The 17,779-nt window shown below is 48.6% G+C and overlaps 1 protein-coding gene across 1 annotated transcript in view; it reads right to left on the bottom strand.

Annotated features, from left to right (window-relative positions):
- The window catches only part of dgkaa (diacylglycerol kinase, alpha a), a 432,553-nt gene extending 418,790 nt beyond the window's left edge, over positions 1–13,763 (bottom strand). The window contains exon 1 of the mRNA XM_085972643.1: positions 13,434–13,763. The gene's annotated coding sequence lies outside the window, so the exon portion shown is untranslated. The remainder of the gene's footprint in view (positions 1–13,433) is intronic.
- Positions 13,764–17,779: the final 4,016 nt, after the last annotated feature.

The raw sequence follows: 17,779 nt of genomic DNA, 5'->3' as shown, positions 1-17,779 counted from the left end.
AGTCTGTGATGGGGGAAAGTGTGCATGGGCTGTGGGAGGAGATTAAATGGGTGGGTAGAGTCTGTGATAGGGGAGAGTGCACATGGGCTGTGGGAGGAGATTAAATGGGTGGGTACAGTCTGTGATAGGGTAGAGTGTACATGGGCTGTGGGAGGAGATTAAATGGGTGAGTAGAGTCTGTGATAGGGGAGAATGTACATGGGCTGTGGGAGGAGATTAAATGGGTGGGTAGAGTCCGTGATAGGGGAGAGTGTACATGGGCTGTGGGAGGAGATTAAATGGGTGGGTACAGTCTGTGATAGGGTAGAGTGTACATGGGCTGTGGGAGGAGATTAAATGGGTGAGTAGAGTCTGTGATAGGGGAGAGTGTACATGGGCTGTGGGAAGAGATTAACTGGGTGGGTAGAGTCCATGATAGGGTAGAGTGTACATGGGCTGTGTGAGGGGATTAAATGGGTGGGTAGAGTCCATGATAGGGGAGAGTGTACACGGGTCGTGGGAGGGTATTAAATGGGTGGGTAGAGTCTGTGATAGGGGAGAGTGTACATGGGCTGTGTGAGGGGATTAAATGGGTGGGTAGAGTCCATGATAGGGGAGAGTGTACATGGGCTGTGTGAGGGGATTAAATGGGTGGGTAGAGTCCATGATAGGGGAGAATGTACACGGGCCGTGGGAGGAGATTGAATGGGTGGTAGAGTCTGTGATAGGGGAGAGTGTACATGGGCTGTGGGAGGAGATTAAATGGGTGGGTAGAGTCCATGATAGGGGAGAGTGTACATGGGCTGTGTGAGGGGATTAAATGGGTGGGTAGAGTCCATGATAGGGGAGAATGTACACGGGCTGTGGGAGGAGATTAAATGGGTGGGGAGAGTCTGTGATAGGGGAGAGTGTACATGGGCTGTGGGAGGGGATTAAATGGGTGGGTAAAGTCCATGATAGGGGAGAGTGTACATGGGCTGTGTGAGGGGATTAAATGGGTGGGTAGAGTCTGTGATAGGGGAGAGTGTACACGGGCTGTGGGTGGAGATTAAATGGGTGGGTAGAGTCAGTGATAGGGGAGAGTGTACATGGGCTGTGGGAGGAGATTAAATGGGTGGGTAGAGTCTGTGATAGGGGAGAGTGTACATGGGCTGTGGGAGGAGATTAAATGGGTGGGTAGAGTCCATGATAGGGGAGAGTGTACATGGGCTGTGTGAGGGGATTAAATGGGTGGGTAGAGTCCATGATAGGGGAGAATGTACACGGGCCGTGGGAGGAGATTAAATGGGTGGGTAGAGTCTGTGATGGGGGAGAGTGTACATGGGCTGTGGGAGGAGATTAAATGGGTGGGTAGAGTCCATGATAGGGGAGAATGTACACGGGCCGTGGGAGGAGATTAAATGGGTGGGTAGAGTCTGTGATAGGGGAGAGTGTACATGGGCTGTGGGAGGAGATTAAATGGGTGGGTAGAGTCCATGATAGGGGAGAGTGTACATGGGCTGTGTGAGGGGATTTAATGGGTGGGTAGAGTCTGTGATAGGGGAGAGTGTACATGGGCTGTGGGAGGAGATTAAATGGGTGGGTAGAGTCCATGATAGGGGAGAGTGTACATGGGCTGTGTGAGGGGATTTAATGGGTGGGTAGAGTCTGTGATAGGGGAGAGTGTACATGGGCTGTGTGAGGGGATTAATGGGTGGGTAGAGTCCATGATCGGGTAGAGTGTACATGGGCTGTGTGAGGGGATTAAATGGGTGGGTAGAGTCTGTGATAGGGGAGAATGTACATGGGCTGTGGGAGGAGATTAAATGGGTGAGTAGAGTCTGTGATAGGGGAGAGTGTACATAGGCTGTGGGAGGAGATTAAATGGGTGGGTAGAGTCTGTGATAGGGGAGAGTGTACATGGGCCGTGGGAGGAGATTAAATGGGTGGGTAGAGTCTGTGATAGGGGAGAGTGTACACGGGCTGTGTGAGGAGATTAAATGGGTGGGTAAAGTCCATGATAGGGGAGAGTGTACATGGGCTGTGTGAGGGGATTAAATGGGTGGGTAGAGTCCATGATAGGGTAGAGTGTACATGGTCTGTGGGAGGAGATTAAATGGGTGGGTCGAGTCTGTGATAGGGTAGAGTGTACATGGGCTGTGGGAAGAGATTAAATGGGTGGGTAGAGTCCATGATAGGGGAGAGTGTACATGGGCTGTGGGAGGAGATTAAATGGTATGGGTAGGGTCCATGATAGGGTAGAGTGTACATGGGCTGTGGGAGGAGATTAAATGGGTGGGTAGAGTCCGTGATAAGGGACAGTGCACATGGGCTGTGGGAGGAGATTAAATGGGTGGGTAGAGTCCATGATAGGGGAGAGTGTACACGGGCTGTGGGAGGGGATTAAATGGGTGGGTAGAGTCCATGATAGGGTAGAGTGTACATGGGCTGTGGGAGGAGCTTAAATGGGTGGGTAGAGTCTGTGATAGGGGAGAGTGTACATGGGCTGTGGGAAGAGATTAAATGGGTGGGTAGAGTCCATGATAGGGTAGGGTGTACATGGGCTGTGGGAGCAGTTTAAATGGGTGAGTAGAGTCCGTGATAGGGGACAGTGTGCATGGGCTGTGGGAAGAGATTAAATGGGTGGGTAGAGTCCATGATAGGGTAGAGTGTACATGGGCTGTGGGAGGAGATTAAATGGGTGGTTAGAGCCTGTGATAGGGTAGAGTGTACATGGGCTGTGGGAGGAGATTAAATGGGTGGGTAGAGTCCATGATAGGGGAGAGTGTACATGGGCTGTGGGAGGAGATTAAATGGGTGGGTAGAGTCCGTGATTGGGGACAGTGTACATGGGCTGTGGGAAGAGATTAAATGGGTGGGTAGAGTCTGTGATAGGGTAGAGTGTACATGGGCTGTGGGAGGAGATTAAATGGGTGGGTCGAATCTGTGATAGGGTAGAGTGTACATGGGCTGTGGGAGGAGATTAAATGGGTGGGTAGAGTCTGTGATAGGGGAGAGTGTACATGGGCTGTGGGAGGTGATCAAATGGGTGGGTAGAGTCCATGATAGGGTAGAGTGTACATGGGCTGTGTGAGGAGATTAAATGGGTGTGTCGAGTCCATGGTAGGGGAGAGTGTACATGGGCTGTGGGAGGAGATTAAATGGGTGGGTAGAGTCTGTGATAGGGGAGAGTGTACATGGGCTGTGGGAGGAGATTAAATGGGTGGGTAGAGTCTGTGATAGGGTAGAGTGTACATGGGCTGTGGGAGGAGATTAAATGGGTGGGTAGAGTCAGTGATAGGGGAGAGTGTACATGGGCTGTGGGAGGAGATTAAATGGGTGGGTCGAGTATGTGATAGGGTAGAGTGTACATGGGCTGTGGGAGGAGATTAAATGGGTGGGTAGAGTCAGTGATAGGGGAGAGTGTACATAGGCTGTGTGAGGAGATTAAATGGGTGGGTAGAGTCTGTGATAGGGTACAGTGTACATGGGCTGTGGGAGGAGATTAAATGGATGGGTAGAGTCCGTGATAGGGTAGAGTGTACATGGGCTGTGGGAGGAGATTAATGGGTGGGTAGAGTCCATGATAGGGTAGAGTGTACACGGGCTGTGGGAGGAGATTAAATGGATGGGTAGAGTCAGTGATAGGGGAGAGTGTACACGGGCTGTGGGAGGAGGTTAAATGGGTGGGTAGAGTCTATGATAGGGTAGAGTGTCCATGGGCTGTGGGAGGAGATTAAATGGGTGGGTAGAGTCCATGGTAGGGGAGAGTGTACATGGGCTGTGTGAGGAGATTAAATGTGTGTGTAGTGTCCATGATAGGGGAGAATGTACACGGGCCGTGGGAGGAGATTAAATGGGTGGGTAGAGTCAGTGACAGGGGAGAGTGTACACGGGCTGTGGGAGGAGATTAAATGGGTGGGTAGAGTCCATGATAGGGTAGAGTGTACACGGGCTGTGTGAGGAGATTAAATGGGTGGGTAGAGTCCATGATAGGGTAGAGTCTACATAGGGTAGAGTGTACATGGGCTGTGTGAGGAAATTAAATGGGTGGGTAGAGTCTATGATAGGGTAGAGTGTACATGGGCTGTGGGAGGAGATTAAATGGGTGGGTAGAGTCCATGATAGGGTAGAGTGTACATGGGCTGTGGGAGGAGATTAAATGGGTGGGTAGAGTCAGTGATAGGGGAGAGTGTACACGGGCTGTGGGAGGAGATTGAATGGGTGGGTAGAGTCTATGATAGGGTAGAGTGTCCATGGGCTGTGTGAGGAGATTAAATGGGTGGGTAGAGTCCATGATAGGGTAGAGTGTACATGGGCTGTAGGAGGAGATTAAATGGATGGGTAGAGTCCATGATCGGGGAGAGTGTACATGGGCTGTGGGAGGAGCTTAAATGGGTGGGTAGAGTCCATGATCGGGGAGAGTGTACATGGGCTGTGGGAGGAGATTAAATGGGTGGGTAGAGTCCATGATCGGGGAGAGTGTACATGGGCTGTGGGAGGAGCTTAAATGGGTGGGTAGAGTCCATGATCGGGGAGAGTGTACATGGGCTGTGGGAGGAGCTTAAATGGGTGGGTAGAGTCCATGATCGGGCAACTTACCCTTCTATGTCTTATTTCAGAACATTAGGTTCTTGTTAGGGAGTGGTTCCTGACTGTCTTAGAGTGAGGTGAGTATATCAGCATCGCATGCTTGGCTAGTTAGAAATTAAGCATTACCTTAAACCAGATTTTGTTACTTCGTGAAAGAAATGACTTAAAGCAGCCTGGATCTATTTTGAATCTCTAATGAGAAGTTCAGAGTTTTTCTGATTATAGTCAGTTGCTTCTAAAGAAACACAAACTACTTGGTAAGAATCACTTCCTTCATCTGTACTTATCTTTGTGACATGTGTGATCTTTGATGTGGCAACCTGTCCGTGAGTCTCACAGTCTGAGGCTCCACTCACCAACCGCACAGAAAATAATTAAACGCACTTGAGTTTAAATTACATACTACCTCTGAGTTTAAAGGACAGCTTAATTTATCCTGTCATTTTCGGCCCTCCTCTGTTAAATGCTTCTTGCTGGGTTACAGTCCCATCTGTGCTGGCCCCCTCCACCAGCTCAGCCAAGTCACCCCACTCTATGTTGTGAGCCTAGACCATGAGGATGAGTGCTTCAAACTTGAGGCATTGGAGGACCAGATGCCAATGTAAGTCAGTAAAGGCAGGGGTGATGGGGGAGTAGGATCTGGTGCAGGATAGGATACAGGCAGCAGAGTTTGAGATGAGCTGATGTTTGCAGAAGACCAGATTCCTGCTTCACGTTGGCACTCTCTTGCCCTCAGAGTAGCGCCCACCCCCTCAGCATTGCTGCCAGCTCCGATCTCCTGCTGCTGCGAGACAGCTAGAATTGCTGACACTATGAGCAGGCTGCGGCACTCAATCACGTGAGTAGGAACCAGCAGCAGCACTGAGGGGGTGGGGGGGAGACGAGAGATGGGCTGATGGGGGGGACAAGCGGCAGTGGTGCTCCATGCCTGCAAATCGGGCCAGATGTGGATCGTCCGGTGGGATTCCGCTGTGCGGAGTGGAACAGGAGTTGGGCAGCGAGGTTCCTGGGCTGGTTGGGAAGTCACGCAGTTCAAGCCTTTTCCCATGCATTCCAAATTGCCCAAAAAACTGAGAGAACACAGAGAGCCCAAGTTCTATGTTTCTAGAGTTTGGATGATCAGCCATGATCTCATTGAATGGCGGAACAGGTTCAAGGGGCCGAATGGCCGACTCCTGCTCCTATCTTCTATGTTTCTATGTTTCACTTCCAAACCCAGGGTCTCCGTACTATATATAGAAAGTTGGCCTCTCAGGGTTTGGGGTCTGCTCACGACCTTCTCTTAATGTTGCTCTGAACTAGGTGCTAGGGATCCGGTGCAACATCTCAGGAACTAGGTGCTAAGGATCCGGTGCAACATCTCAGGAACTAGGTGCTAGGGATCCGGTGCAACATCTCAGGAACTAGGTGCTAGGGATCCGGTGCAACATCTCAGGAACTAGGTGCTAAGGATCCGGTGCAACATCTCAGGAACTAGGTGCTAGGGATCCGGTGCAACATCTCAGGAACTAGGTGCTAGGGATCCGGTGCAACATCTCAGGAACTAGGTGCTAGGGATCCGGTGCAACATCTCAGGAACTAGGTGCTAGGGATCCGGTGCAACATCTCAGGAACTAGGTGCTAGGGATCCGGTGCAACATCTCAGGAACTAGGTGCTAGGGATCCGGTGCAACATCTCAGGAACTAGGTGCTAAGGATCCGGTGCAACATCATAGGAACTAGGTGCTAAGGATCCGGTGCAACATCTCAGGAACTAGGTGCTAGGGATCCGGTGCAACATCTCAGGAACTAGGTGCTAAGGATCCGGTGCAACATCTCAGGAACTAGGTGCTAGGGATCCGGTGCAACATCTCAGGAACTAGGTGCTAAGGATCCGGTGCAACATCTCAGGAACTAGGTGCTAGGGATCCGGTGCAACATCTCAGGAACTAGGTGCTAAGGATCCGGTGCAACATCATAGGAACTAGGTGCTAAGGATCCGGTGCAACATCTCAGGAACTAGGTGCTAGGGATCCGGTGCAACATTTCAGGAACTAGGTGCTAAGGATCCGGTGCAACATCATAGGAACAGGGTTTTTTTTTTAAATTTCTGCCCCTCGAGCTTGTTTTTGCCATTCAATTAGATCATGGCTGATTTGTACCTCGACCCCATTCTCCACCCCCCCCCCGCCACCCTAGCTGAGACCAGGAATTCAGAAGTGCGGGGAATCACAAGAGCCAATCTAAGGCCTACCACAGAGGGTCCTTGCATCAACTAGGCCGCAGTTCGAGTACTGTGTGCGGATTTGGAGCCCCCCATTATAGAAAGGACATTAAAGCCATAGAGAGCGTATGGCGTAGATTCACCAGGATGATGCCAGGGATGGGAAACTGTAAAGTTATAAAGAGAGACTTCAGATAATGGGACTATTTCCACTAGAGCAGAGAAGGCTCAGAAAGAAAGAAGAAAGACTTGCATTTCTATAGCGCCTTTCACGACCACCGGACGTCTCAAAGCGCTTTACAGCCAATGAAGTACTTTTGGAGTGTAGTCACTGTTATAATGTGGGAAACATTTGTAAGAGGAGGTTTAATAGATTTTTTTTTAATTAGCAAGGGTTTTGATAGGATGAATAGGGAAATATTATTCCCACTGGCTGGGGAGTCAAGGGTAAGTGGAAATGAATTGAAAATGATCACCCAAAGAGTGAGGAGAGAGGATAGGAGAAATGCCTTTCTGCAGAGAGTTGTGGGAGGATGGACGCTTTGTCACAGGGAGTAGTTCAAGGAAAGGTCATTGTATCTTTTGAGGGAAAAGTAGATAAATATGTAAAGCAGAGCAAGGCACAGGGCTACGGGGAGACAACAGGGAAGTGAGATTTGTTTTATTAATAATAATAATAATTCAACTTTATTGTCATTGTACAATGCACAAGTACATGAACAACAAAATGTGATCTTGCAAGTTCCCATGAGTCCAGTACAAATAACATTAAATGTAAATAGCACCGTCCTGGGAGAAGCAAAGCCGCTGCGTCTGTGCGCGCCGCCATTCCATTTCCACCATTCCTCCTGTCCGACAATCTTCAGCCCAACGCCCAGGCCTGCTCACCAGCCGCCCCTCCTCACCAACTGCCCCTCCTTGGGGCTCCTTCTGTGACCTTCTGCACCTGGTTTTCCCTGATGGTCACCCCTACCAGGTACTCACCAGGCCTGGCTCTGCTTAGCTTCCAAGCCTTGCCAGTGACCCTAGTCCCAGGAACAGGGCTAAATTGCTCTAACAAAGAGCCAGCACAAACACAATGGGCCGAATGGCTTCCTTCAGTGCTGTAAACTTTTATGGTTCTAAGGCAGCACCTTAGACGTGTTTATAGGAGCAGGTGCACGGATGTGGTTGTAAAACTAAACCTTTGTAAATATGACGCTTGTGAATTTAGTACAAAGACAAATGTTATCTTGTCATCAGACACAGCTCCTGCCCGAAATAACAACTGAGAATGCTGGAAAAACTCAGCAGGCCAGGCAACATCCGTGGAGAGAAAATAGAGTCGATGTTTCGGGTCAAAACCCTTTGTCAAGACTGGAAAGGCACAGGAAATGAAATAGATCGAAAGGCAGGGCTGGGAGAGAACAAAAGAGAAGAGAAGAGACATTAAGAGGTATTCAAAACCAGACGAGATGGTGATAGGACTAGTGGAGACAAAAGACGGCTCTAGATTAGGTGTGAAATGTTCTGGCAGAATGGGAGACAGCTGCCGTGTGGGAGAGAGAAAAAAGGGGGGGGGGAAGGGCCAAAACAAAGGTGTGGATAAAGAATAAGTAAAAATGTAATGGGGGCCGAGGTTATGGGGGCCGAGGTTATGATCTGAAATTGTTGAACTTGATATTGAGTCCGGAAGGCTGTAAAGTGCCTAATCGGAAGATGAGGTGCTGTTCCTCGAGCTTACGCTGAGCTTCCGTGGAACAATGCAAGAGCCCGAGTACAGTGAGGTCTGAGTGGGAATGGGGCGGTGAATTAAAATGACAGGCGACCGGAAGCTCAGGGTCACCCTTACGGACTGAACATCTCCAGCCTGGTTGATCTGAATCAGTGATGATCTTGCATTGTCGTAAAATCAGCTCATTGTACAATGCAAAGGCATTTCCTTGTACACATGGATATGTCAACCGTCATTCGAACGTTTGTACCGTTGTACCCACACTATGCACAAATGCTAAAACAAGTCAAACTGCCCCCTGAGAAAGGCAGAACCAGAGAAGGCTTTAAACAGCCCAAGGCCTGGTTTGAAGAAGAGCAGGGTGCCATGATCTAACTGGATGGCAGTACAGGCTCGAGGGGCTGATTGGCCTACCCCTGTTCCTATGAGTACTTCTGGTGCCCTAGCCAACATACGAACATACGAATTAGGAGCAGGAGTCGGCCACTCGGCCCCTCGAGCCTGCTCCGCCATTCAATAAGATCATGGCTGATCCGATTACCCCACATTCCCGCCTACCCCCGATGACCTTTCACCCCCTTGCTTACCAAGAATCTATCTACCGCTGCCTTAAAAATATTCAAAGACTCTGCTTCCACCGCCCTCTGAGGAAGAGAGTTCCAAAGACTCACGACCCTCTGTGAGAAAAAATGTCTCCCCATCTCTGTCTTAAATGGGCGACCCCTTATTTTTAAAAAGTGACCCCCAGTTCTAGATTCTCCCACAAGAGGAAACATCCTCTCCACATCCACCCATCAGCCAACACCACCAACAAAAAGCAGATGAACTTCTCATTCATCTCATTGCTGTTTGTGGGATCTTGCTGATTACAGTAAGCGCCCGTCATTATTTGTGAAGCACTTTGAGATGTTTCTGAGAAGAAGTCTATAAAAGAAAGTCAAGTTTCTTCAGGCGCCCAGCCAAAAGGAGAGGCGGAAATAGAGGCAGGCCTGGGCCTACTGCAGGCCCGGGTCCAGCTCCTTACTCCCCAACCCCTGGATGTCCTGGGACAATACCCAGAGGGCTGCGAAGGCTAATTCAATAAATATTTTCAAGAGAGAATTGGATATATTTCTGAAGGCTAAGGGGATTAAGGGTTACGGAGAAAAGGCGGGGACGGGGTACTGAACTGGTAAGATCAGCTATGATCTCAGACGAAGATCAGCCATGATCTCATTGAATGGCGGAGCAGGCTCGAAGGGCCGAATGGCCTACTCCTGTTCCTATCTCTATGTTTCTATGTTTCTATGATATGTGTCTTTGGTTTCCCTGAGCTTCATCTGCAGGTAATGGGAATTCCATGGGGGGTGGTGGCGGGGTTGGGGGGTGAAGGCCAGGAAATTGGTCCCTTAAATGGTTTCAGGCTATTCAACTGTGAAGTGCATCACAAAAAACCCACTCTTCTCCCTAGCCCAGCGGGCTTGAGATTGATGACGGTCCATCAGCTGCCACACCAGCAGAGATCTGCTAATTTAGCACAAACCATGGATCAGACCTGGGAGCCTTCTCGCAGGACTCTCTTGAGATTAACTGTCTCTGACACTAACGGTAAGTAACCAGACAGGCCCTAACTTAGCCAGTTAAGTAACAAACTCATTACCTTGTACATCTTCAGGCTGTGTCATTGTATCAAAGTACAGGCAACAAGAAAACCTCATCTTCCAAAAATAAATAATTAACACGTAGAGACAGAATGAACAATACATGTGCAATCACTGTGCCTGAGCTAGCTCGCCAGTGTTACATACACACAGGGCTTCACGCTTCACTGCTACACGATTTCTAGCTCCCTGGTTAATACATTTGTGCCAAATTCCTGGCTCACTATTTTAATCAGGTTAATGATTTTGTTGGGGAATTTGATGTGAACTCGCTAAAAATAGCACACAGGACAATTTTAGCACCCCCCCCCCCCCCCCTCCTGCGAAAGGAGCTGAATACAGTGACATTGTCAACAAACAGCCCCACTCCTAATCAGACTATGCTGGTACACAATTCTGCTGCTGATGGCCCACAGCGCCTCATGGATGCCCAGCTTTGGGCTGCTAGAACTGTCCTTAGTCTGTCCCACTTAGCCTGGTGGTAGTGCCACACAGCGTGATGGAGATGAGACTTTTTCATCACAAGGACTGTGCAGTGGCCATTCATAAGAAATAGGAGCAGGAATAGGTCATTCGGCCCCTCGAGCCTGCTCCGCCATTCAATGAGATCATGGCTGATCTTCTACGTCATCTCCACTTTCCTGCACTATCCCCATATCCCTTGACTCCTTTAATATCCAAAAATCTATCGATCTCTGTCTTGAATATACTCAACGACTGAGCCTCCACAGCCCTCTGGGGTAGAGAATTCCAAAGATTCACGGCCCTCTGAGTGAAGAAATTTCTCCTCATCTCAGTCCTAAATGGCCGACCCCTTATCCTGAGACTGTGACCCCTGGTTCTAGATTCCCCAGCCAGGGGAAACATCCTCCCTGCATCTACCCTGCCAAGCCCTGTAAGAATTTTGTATGTTTCAATGAGATCACCTCTCATTTTTCTAAACTCTAGAGAATATAGGCCTAGTCTACTCAATCTGTCCTCATAGGACAATCCCCCCATCCCAGGAACCAGTCTGGTGAACCTTTGTTACACTCCCTCTGTGGCAAGTATATCCTTCCTTAGGTAAGGAGACCAAAACTGTCCACAATACTCCAGGTGTGGTCTCACCAGGGCCCTATATAATTGCAGTAAGGCCACTTTACTCTTATACTCAAATCCTCTTGTACTAAAGGCCAACATACCATTTGCTTTCCTAATTGCTTGCTGTACCTGCATGTTAACTTTCAGTGATTCGTGTACAAGGACACCCAGGTCCCTCTGAACACCAACATTTCCCAATCTCTCACCATTTAAAAAATACTCTGCTTTTCTATTTTTCTTACCAAAGTGGATAACTTCACATTTCTCCACATTATATTCCATTTGCCATGTTCTTGCCCACTCCCTTAGCCCATCTATATCCCCCTTGAAGCCTCCTTGCATCCTCCTCACAACTTACATTCCCACCCAGCTTTGTATCATCAGCAAATTTGGATATATTACATTTGGTCCCCTCATCCAAATCATTGATGTAGATTGTGAATAGCTGAGGCCCAAGCACTGATCCTCGCGGTACCCCACTAGTTACAGCCTGCCAACCCAAAAATGACCCGTTTATTCCTACTCTCTGTTTTCTGTCCGTTAACCAATCCTCAATCCATGCTAGTATATTACCCCCAATCCCATGAGCCCTAATTTTGTTTAATAACCTCTTGTGTGGCACCTTACCCTACCTATCTTATTGTGGACAGAAGTGTAAGTTGGTTACTTCGTGTCGGTTCCCTCACCATCAGACACAGGCCCAGTCAGGCAGCTATGCCCTTCAGGGGCATCCTTCTTGGCCAACTCAGTCAGTGGCAGTACTGACAAGCAACTCTTGGTGGTGGACATTGAAATCCCCCACTCAGAGTACATTCCTTACCCTGGCTTCCTTCATTACTTCTTCCAAGTAATGTTCAGTTGAGCGGGGGAGATCGGTCGTGCTCCTTGACCTTGTTTGACCTGAAGTCATGAGATTTCATTGTGTCCAGCGTCAATGTTGAGGGCACCCAGGCTCACTCTTCCCCAACTGTGTATCATTGTGCCAGTGGACATACCCAGGGACGGGGATGGAGCATGGCTGATTCCATCAGTATGACTATGTCAGGCTGTTGCTTGACTAGTCTGTGGGACAGCTCTTCCAACTTTGGCACCAGTCCCCAGATATTAGTGAGGAGGACTTTGCAGAGTTGACTAGGCTGAGATTGCCATAGTCGTATCGGGATACTCTATCTGGGCTGTTGCTGTGGGGCTGTCCAGGTTTCATCTTCTTATTGAACTTTGTAGCGATTGTTTACAACTGGGTGACTGGCTCAGCCACTTCAGAAGGCATTAGTCAATCATGTAGTGTGGGACTGGAGTCACATGTAGACAAGGCCGGGTTGGAGTGGCTGGCTCCCTTATTGTACATTAGTGAATAGTTGGGTTTTTACAACAGTGACAACCAACGTGTGATTCAGTAATCTACCCGTGTTTCAATGACAACCAACATGTGATTCTGCTGAATGTGGCCCTCGCCAAGGGCAAGGATGTCGGGTCAGGCCTACCATAGAAAATGTGCTTGACACCGCTGACCTAAAGGCAGCCCGCGTTTTCACACGGTGCGTTCTGCTGGGAGTCAAAAACTAACGCCAGTTTGACCAAGTAGAAAGTCGCCCCACTCAAATTGTTTGTACCAAATCGGAATCGCCTTCTGTTTCTCAGGAAAAACGTTAAGAACATTCCCAACATTAACAAGCACTTAGCAAGCTTTTGAAATGCTGCGGTTCCTAGAGAATTTACAAACACTATCATCACCCTTGGCAACTTTAGACACTGATTTACATGTAGCCCCTCCATAGCCTGAAACTGAAAGCTCATTGCTACATAACAAACTGGCAAGGGTTAATATTAAAAGTAGAAGTGTCAGAATGTGGAAAGAGGAAGGAAAAGAACGATAAAGGCAACTGTTATTCTTGAAGTCTGAAAGGAATTCCAAGTTTAAACAGATAATTCAAAACACAGCAATGAGCCGATCAAACATTAAGGAAAAACAAGGAATGTGGCTTGGCTTGAAACGTCACAACAAGCTGGAATTTACATTTGAAAATACGAGAAAGAAAGTTCGAACCGATGAGATAAATTATCATAGAGATCGGCTCGGAGCTGGTCTGCCTTCAGTTCTGCCACAGCTCACCCACACAGTTAAGAATGTTCTATTGAAGCTCTCAGACCTTTGATCTGCCAGCATTAGACTGTCCCCACTTTCTACATATGTTCATATGTTAGAAAGAGTAAGCCACGCATTGAGTAGTTCATTTGTTCTTACCCTGAGAATTCGGCCCTTTACTGTGAAGGAGTTCCCGTCACCAAATGCCAAAGTGGCAAGAAAACAGAACGCACAGATCACGTATCTGTCTGCAAACTGATTTCTGTTTTGCTCCTCACTGCACCCAGAGCTGGAACGGAGCCCAGTCAAAGCAGGACACACCTACACACTGAGGAGTAACCCCTGTGACATCAGCAGGCTGTGAAACAACACCAGAGTTTCCCTCCTTAATGATTATCTCATCGCAAATCTGAAGTGGCTTCTCTTGTGCGAGAAAAGGGAAAGGGTTTCCAGTCCCCAGACAGCGCTGTGCAGATGTAACTGAAGAAGCTGCACTCAACATGGGATCTCTGATAACCCAGGCCCCCTATATATGGCAAGTGCTGTCACTCTGCCACCAGTGGGAAATGTGCTTTGAAAATGAACGTGCGGCCACACATTTAACCCCTTGTGATCTGAATGTATTTTGCAGCTTTCTAAACGTGGTTGTGTGTTTATAAATGGGATGTCATCCTCTCCTAAAGAGCCACTCACACTGAGGCACCACAGTGACTTTTTTTTTAAACGTCTGGAAAACAAAAATGCTGTATCGTTCTTGTAATTGGTCAGAAGGTTGTGGGTTCAAGTCCCACTCCAGAGACTTGAGCACATAAAGCTAGGCTGACACTCCCAGTGCAGTGCTGAGGGAGTGCTGCACTGTCAGAGGTGCCGTCGGATGAGACATTAAACCGAGGCCCCGTCTGCTCTCTCAGGTGGACGTAAAAGATCCCATGGGCACTTTTTGAAAAAGAGCAGGGGAGTTCTCCCCGGTGTCCTGGGCCAATATTTATCCCTCAATCAACATCACTAAAAAAGATTATCTGGTCATTTATCACATTGCTGTTTGTGGGAGCTTACTGTGTACAAATTGGCTGCCATGTTTCCTACATTACAACAGTGACTACACTTCAGAAAGTACTTCATTGGCTGTAAAGTGCTTTGGGACGTCCCGATGGTCGTGAAAGGTGCTATAGAAATGCAAGTTTATTTTTTATTTTTTATTGGGGGATCTGAACATTTTGGAATACACAATTAAAAATATACATAATTTTGTATATATTAACATTTCAGGCATATATCCTTTTGAAGGGTACACACCCAAAATGTCATCTTTCTTTGCAGATGTTGACTAACTTGCTGTGTATTTCCAGTACTTTCTGTGCATATCTTTGCAACCATCAGCGTGTGGATATCACAATGTATATGTGGTAGAAAATGGCTCAACTGATTCATTCTGAGGATGATACAGAGCTGTTGAGATGTCAGTATTTTCCAAACTTATGAGGGCAGACTTTTCTGCTTCCTCTCCTCTGCCGCTGCTCTGTGCCGGCCCAGTAGCACTGGGATTTCCATTAACATGGTCCGGGAACACCTCGTGATGTAGGCCCATGCCCTGGCAGGGCTGAGCTATGGCAGAAGGGGCAGGGAAGAACATAAGAAATGGAAGCAGGAGTCGGCCATTCGGCCCCTCGTGTCTGCTCTGCCATTCAATAAGATCAGGGCTGATCTGATCTTGGCCTCAACTCCACTTCCCTGCCCGCTCCCCGTAACCCTTGACTCCCCTGTAGCTCAAATATCTGTCTCCGCCTTGAATATATTCACTGACTCCGCCTCCACAGCTCTCCGGGGTAGAGAATTCCAAAGATTCACCACCCTCAGAGAAGAAATTCCTTCTTATCTCCGTCTTAAATGGGTGAGCCCTTATTCTGAAACTATGCCCCCTAGTTCTAGATTCCCCCACGAGGGGAAACATCCTCTCAGCATCTACCCTGTCGAGCCCCCTCAGAATCTTATATGTTTCAATAAGATCCCCTCTTATTCTTCTAAACTCCAATGAGTATAGGCCCAACCTGCTCAACCATTCCTCATAAGACAACCCCCTCATCTCCGGAATCAACCTCGTGAACCTTCTCTGAACTGCCTCCAATGCAAGTATATCCCTCCTTAAATAAGGAGACCAAAACTGTACGCAGTACGAGGTTAAGCAGGCTTGTAGCCGCATGTTAGGCCTCTGAGATTGGTCCTCCTAGCTGCTGATGGAGGTGAGCAGCCAGAAAGGCCTGATTACTACAAAACATCGCGGGACATGGAGACAACCAAGAAGGCCAGTTTTCGGCCTGCCCCTGGGGTCCCCCACTGACCAGAGGCTCTGGTGGGGCGGGGGGGGGGGTGGTGCAGACCATAACGCCATGATTCACTGGGCATCCCTACGCTGGGATGCCCAGCCAACTATGCCCAAGAAAAGTGAAGCAAGAGGCTGAGAGACACATCCCTCCCCCCAACCCCGCTCCAATGGATCTGTGCCTACTGCAGGCCTTTTTCCTGACCTTTACACCTGGGGAAAAGGATGCTGCCCGTGGGGGGGGGGGGCAAAGGTCAGATAATTGGCCCAATGGAGTATTCACCATAAGTTCAAAGCATGCTTCATTGTGCCAGATAGGACCAATGGTTGCTGATTAAACCAAAAGCAAAAAATGGTTATAGTTTAGGAAGGGATTTTTTTTCATCTATCTATATCTACATCGCGTGCACTTCCTGTACATTTTACACACACTTCCTGTGTCACACTGCTACTGTTTCGCTTCAGTATTCTGATCATTTTAATGCAGCGCTGATCCAGTCCGATCTGATCGTGCATGACCACAGTAGAGGGAGTAACTTTGCGCAGGACAAGGGAAACAGACCATAGTACAGATGACAGATGATGATTTTACACTTCCTATTTGCACCTCTCAGTATCCCTTTAGTTATTTTTCCGAGCTCTCGCAGTCTGCTAGATTTCCACTTTTCCTTACGTGGCTCGACAGGATGTACAAAGTAAGCGGCTAAATATGGCATTAACTCCTTAAGTAGTTTGGAGAGGAAAACTAGGCGAGGTGTAAAACAGGTGGCCGAGGCAATCCCGTTGGTTTCTAGGTTAACAAGACCCCATTAAAGCCCTGCTGGGAAACAGACTTCAATAAAGCTACATCTTTGAGGTAGTGGGAAGGCTGTGGAGGGCCCCAGTGCGGCCTGGAAGGGGGGAAGCACGTGAGCGGTGACACAGGAAGTTATGGGTATAAGCACGGGCAGAATGACGGAAGGGGCAAGTGCAGAATCTGGTGAGGTTTGTGGGGAAACAGGGAGGATGGTACAGGGTTAGGGTCTACCAGTGAGGGTGCAGGGTTACCCCCACCTCCCTCATCCAATGGACCTTTTGCCCAATCCATCCTGTCTTCAGTGCGGTCCTGAGGGAGTGCTGCATTGTCGGCGATGCCATCTTTCGGATGTAAAAGATCCACTGTTTCTGGGAGCTTGCTGTGCACAAATTGGCTGCCGCATTTCCTACATTACAACAGTGACTACACTTCAAAATTGGCTGCCAAACATTTTGGCCTAGAAATTCATCTCGGGCGGTGGGGCGACACGGGCGGAATCGGATCGGCCGCCCGTTATACGCAGCGCCTGATAATTCAGCTCCATTCCAGTCACTGAGACGCATTTCTAGTCCTTTGGGACATCTGAAAGGTGTTATAAATCTCATCATTCATCAAGAAACTACTCGTGAAATAACGCTGGACGGCCAGCTGGTGGCGCCGTCCAAGGAGTATAAATACTCGGGCGTGGGCCCAGCTTTCCAGGGACATTTTGTAAGACAAGGAACTAGTGAAGTACAACTAGACCTCCATGTTCTGAAACAAGTTGATTAAAGCCTTGCTTTATACTCAAACCAAGTGCGTAGTGAGTTTTATTACGTCAAAAGGCATTATATTAATGCAAGTCTTTCTTTCTCGCTCTTCTAAAAGGATTGATGAGTTTATTTCTCACTTAACTTTGGAGGCAATTCTGAACTTTGTCTCTGGGGGGTAACCTGGCGGAACAGATCACCCACCAGTTGTAGAACCCGCATGAAAACGGGGTGGGTTCTCTAAAGAGTGACTCTACCACTTCACCAGCTTACCCCCTCCCAGAGACAACGTTGAAAATTGCCCCCTCTTTTTTTTGTATTTTGTTGCTGACAGCTTCTTCACCACCCACCTCTCTACCTCTGCTCCAGTGTCGGCCGTGGCTCAGTGGGCAGCAGCCTCGCCTCTGAGTCAGAAGGTTGTGGGTTCATCGTCCCACTCCAGGGACTTGAGCACAATAATCCAGGCTGACACTCCAGCGCCGCATTGTCGGAGGTGCCGTCTTTCAGATGAGACGTTAAACCGAGGCCCCGTCTGCTCTCTCAGGTGGATGTAAAAGATCCCGTGGCACTATTTCGAAGAAGAGCAGGGGAGTTCTCCCCGGTGTCCTGGGCCAATATTTATTCCTCAATCAACATCAGT

This window comes from Somniosus microcephalus, chromosome 33 (assembly GCF_052327205.1).
Source record: "Somniosus microcephalus isolate GS21.2 chromosome 33, FLI_Smic_1.0, whole genome shotgun sequence".
Taxonomy (NCBI): domain Eukaryota; kingdom Metazoa; phylum Chordata; class Chondrichthyes; order Squaliformes; family Somniosidae; genus Somniosus; species Somniosus microcephalus.
The sequence above is the reverse complement of the archived record's forward strand: the minus strand, read 5'-3'. Positions and strand labels throughout refer to the sequence as shown.